Source organism: Vigna radiata, chromosome 10 (assembly GCF_000741045.1).
Source record: "Vigna radiata var. radiata cultivar VC1973A chromosome 10, Vradiata_ver6, whole genome shotgun sequence".
Classification (NCBI taxonomy): domain Eukaryota; kingdom Viridiplantae; phylum Streptophyta; class Magnoliopsida; order Fabales; family Fabaceae; genus Vigna; species Vigna radiata.
Window position 1 is genome coordinate 13,161,477 of NC_028360.1, and position 4,903 is coordinate 13,166,379.

Consider the following 4,903-nt stretch of genomic DNA (forward strand, 5'->3'; position numbering starts at 1 on the left):
GACTAAGTTGGTGTTTTGTGTCAAGATTTGGAAAGTTTTGAAAGTCTTGGTTTTTTAGACTTAAGGGTAGCAATGCACTCTTTAAATGCCCAAATGATAATTAGTGTCAACATATAGGTGCAAGAAATGTTATACTTTAGTTGTTTTTCAAGCTAGCTATGTTTGGTGCTGAGACGAGACTGGACAAAATTGGTGTTTTCAAATATTGTTTTAGAATAAATTCAAGCAGACCAATAAAATGATGACACGTCTGTCCTGTTATAAAAAAATTATTAAAAAAAAGTTTTTAAAACATATATACATGACTTTCAAAACATTAAATAAAACTCAAACACTTTGAGAGAGACATATAGATAAAGAAACATATAGACTCAACAAATATTTGAGAAAAATATATCTCTTCCAAACTAAAAAAAAAATATCACAATGTGGGCTTTGCTATTGGAGTTTTTTTTTTTTTTTTTCTATAAGATTGTTTCATGATTAGTTGTGGATAGAAAGGAAATAATAGAAGATGAAGATGGTTTGAAAGAGGAGAAACAGTTCAGAAAAATTCCTAGTCCAAATGGCTTTAAATTTGGGTTTGATAAATTAAGAGATTAAAGTTGCCTAAAAGTTTTTCTTCCTAATTTTTTTGACTTTGATGTTAAAAAAACCCACCATAACCCCTCTCTATGCATAGCTCGGTCTCTTTTTATCAAAAGTATCTATAAAGTAATGACTAAAATGTTGATATTAGTTATTTCTTTTTGACAATTTACCTTACTTTCTAAAAGGAAAATTTTAGATGAGTTTGAGATGCTTTTTCTTAAACTGTACTTAGTTTTTGTCAAAAATAGAAGGTTTGACTACTTTTATTTCTAAGTTAAAGGAAACTCGTATAATGAATATTGGAAATATTTCTTATTTTGATGTTAAAGAAGAGAGTGAGATATCATTTGTACAATATATTTGATGATATATTTGTACAATATTTATAAGGGATGCATATATGAATAACTTATTATGATTTTAACACGTTATTACACTATCTAAAGGATAATTTTGACCAAATTTAACTTATTATATAACCAAGAAGACAAACTCGTTGCCTCAATAACTATTTGGTCCACATTACTCCTATTTGTTGTTAAAGTTAAAGAACAAAAGTTGACCAAACCATAACAAATCTCGTTACAATCTAATGAAACGCATTATATCATTGTAATGTCAAATTCAAAATAATTTTTATCGAGAGTAAATTCATAATTTCTAGTTTCCATCATTATGATATATTTTTTAATTAATTATGTATAAAATTGAGTTTTTAATCAGTTTGACACGAAATCAGTAATTAATAATGGTTATTTTAAGGAGAACATGCTTTTTACTTTCAAGGAATTATTTCGTAAGTTTTAAAATAATGCTTATCACTCTAAATTTCTAGGAAATGGAATCATTTATATTCTCGTGTAATTATATCTCAAGTACCATTGATTATCAGCTAGTGAAGTGTAGGGGTAAAACTATAAAATTGTGACTGAGAAAAAGTTTCTACGATTATAAAGATAGATCAATATATTATGATTAGATTTTAAAATCTAAAATAAATTTATTTAATGTAGTTTTGCTAATTTTAAGTTTACCAAGTTTTATGAAAATTAAGGATCACCCACATAAAAGGTATACAATGGACTGTTGGTATTAGCTTCCACTATATTATACATTAAAGAGACTTTAAATAGAGTTGACCAAAGTAGAAGATTATTCAAATATTAGGTATTTATTGTGCTTTATACCTCCATCTTGTGTTGGTTTGGTCAATAATAGTAAAGTTGATGATGTGTTGTGAATGTTTTTGGTGAGGTTCAAGTACGTTTAGAATGAATGCATGACTTCAATTTTGAAGGTTATCCTGAAACTCCAATGGTCTTTCATTCTCACATAGAGAAGATTGATCCATGTCGTAAGGAGTAATAGGAGGTCTTAGTATTGGAAGCTTCCAGTATGTTCCAAGGCGCGGAACAGACTAACCTCGTGAGTGTGGTAGGATAAAACTCACTTGCAATGACTTTGCAAAGCAGTAGAAGCCACCACGAGGGCACAACCCGTCATAGCTCGACAATCATTCTAAGTCCAGACAATCCATGCACATTAAGTGTTGTGCAGTGATATGTTTGTTAATGTAATTAACATGCTTTAAATGAGTTCATATATAAATATAAATATAAATATATATATATATATATATATATATATATATATATATATATATATATATATATATATATATATATATATATATATCACTCCTCTATTGTAAACTAGTTTATCCTTGTATTTATGTGGTCTGTCTTTGTTTGTTATTTTTCTATTATGACGATTACCTTGATGGTTTGAACTTATGGGTGCAATCTTTAAGTTGACTCAGCAGAAGATATATTTTTGTTCTTGAGGTGAAAAATTATATTCTTCACAAATTTGTTGTCCTTATCATATCATTATCCATGTGATGTTTCATTTTAATAGTTTTATTGTTAAATTTTTACATGAAACTTTATTGAATATTCATTTGATTACCAATATTTTGAGATTCAATATTAATGAATCATGAATAAACTCCACAAAAAACATTATATAAAAAAAACTAAAACAATATGTTTTTAAACCATTCTACTTTATATATATAGTTTGTTATAAAAAGTATATTTGATTTTTTAGGGAGGCTTCTTCCTATACCTCCAAGTTAACATTTTTATCCTTCAGTAGAAAAATATATATATAAAAAATTAGGTAAGCACGGTTTACCAAATTGTCAGCATGCACCCCTTAGTTGCCACTCTTCACTCTTCATCCCTTCTCGTTTGTTGAATTTTCATCACAAAAGCAAAATCTCACGTTTTGCTCCGTTCACCTTCATCTCATTCTTCATTTCATCTCATATTCTAAGTATGAGTGTTTTTGTTCCTTAAGGTTTTAAATTTTATATTTATTTTTATTGTTTTACATTTCGAAATCTAATTAAAAAAAATAAATGAATTTGGAATCAACTTGAATTTTGAAATTCAATTAAAAAAATCATCGGATTTTAGAATTGAGTTAAATAAGACATTAAATTTGTAAATCCATTTAAAAAAGTCACTTAATTGTTTGAAATATGGTTAGTGAATTGAATTTTGAAATTCAAGTAAGATAATTGCCGAATTTCGAAATCTGAATAAAAAAGTTAATATATTTTGAAATCTAACAGTTAAATTAGTTTATGAATTTTAAAATTTGATTAAAAAATTGATTTTTTTTTTTAAATTAGTTAAAGAATTAACTGGATTTCAGAATCCGTATTTCTAAATCTGATACTTACTTTATGGTTTTTGAAATTCGGTATTGACTTTTAAATCCGAAACATTATCTTTTTTGTTTTACTTTATAAAATATGTTATACTTCTTTTAATCTAAAGAATCATATTTTAAAATATTAAAATATTAACACATATTAAATTCATTAAATTATATTAATTAACACATATTAAATAATAATAATGAGATGATAAAGATAATAATGATAATAAAGATAAAATAATAACAATAAAAGTAATAATGACAATAGTTTTAATAATAATGATAATAATAATAATAATAATAATAATAATTAATGATAATGATAATAATAATAATGGTAATAATAATGATAATAATAATAGCAATAATGCTAATAATAATTATAATGGTAATAATAATAATGAAAATAACAAGGATAATAATAACTATAATAGTAATAATATTGATAACCATAATAATAATAATAATAATAATAATAATAAAGATAGTAAAGATAATTATCTGATAAGTTATTTAATGAGATTTTAAAATTTGATAAGTTTCGAAACTCGATGATTTTTAACTGAATTTTAAGATTTAATGAAATTTTTAATTAAATTTTGATATTTAATAAATACTTAAACTTGAATTTTTAAATTTAATGAGTTTGTATATTAGATTTTAAAAATGAAATAATTATAGGAGAGGAAAAAAAATATCCTTATAAAAATATAATATGAGAAAATTTGAAGGTACAGAAATAAAACTTGAAGTATAACTTCGACATTAGTATCAATCCTGTTATTCGGTACTAAAGGATTGTTTGAGTTATTATTCAAGATCTACAACTCTCATACACACAAAATTTTACAATATAAAATTTCAAATCAAAGGAAGATAATTTCTTTACCTTTTAGCTTAGTTTAGGGATGACAAAAACATCCGTGTATCCACAGATTAAATTCGTTGTGGATAGTTGGTATCTGCGAGTAATAGATATATGTGGATAGCGAGTTTTTTAATATCTGTTTTTTATCAGGTCGGATTCGAGTTTTAGATTATCCGTATCCGCGAGTATCCGTTACATGTTTAGAAGTTAAAATTACATCTTTATCTTTAGTTTAAATTAAGTTTTAGGTTTAATACCTATTTTGGTCCCTCCTTTAGGAGGGTTTGTTTAAAGTGGTTCCTCCTTTTTTCAAAAGTTCACTTAAGTCCCACTTTTTGCAAAAACTGTTCAAAATGGTCCTTTTTGCTAACGGCGTTAACTTTCTTAACGGCACAGCTGCCAGGTGGCTAATATCTGCTGAGGTGTAACGTTTTGGCTGTGTTGGCACTGTTGTGTGTTTTAAAAAAAATAATTAATTGTGAGGTGAAATTTAATAAAATTAAGTTTAAATTAAAAATTGAATTTGGGATTAATTGGGGTTAATTAAAATTAGGTTTAACAAAGACTTCCCCTGTCATCTTTATCCCAATTATTCTTTCTCATGACAACTTCTTCATCATAGTTTATTCCAACCAAAACCATTTTTCATCGAACCAACAACACGCGAGCTCCGTCACCTGAAAATCCGAACAAAGGCACCGAAACTGCAGGTCGTAG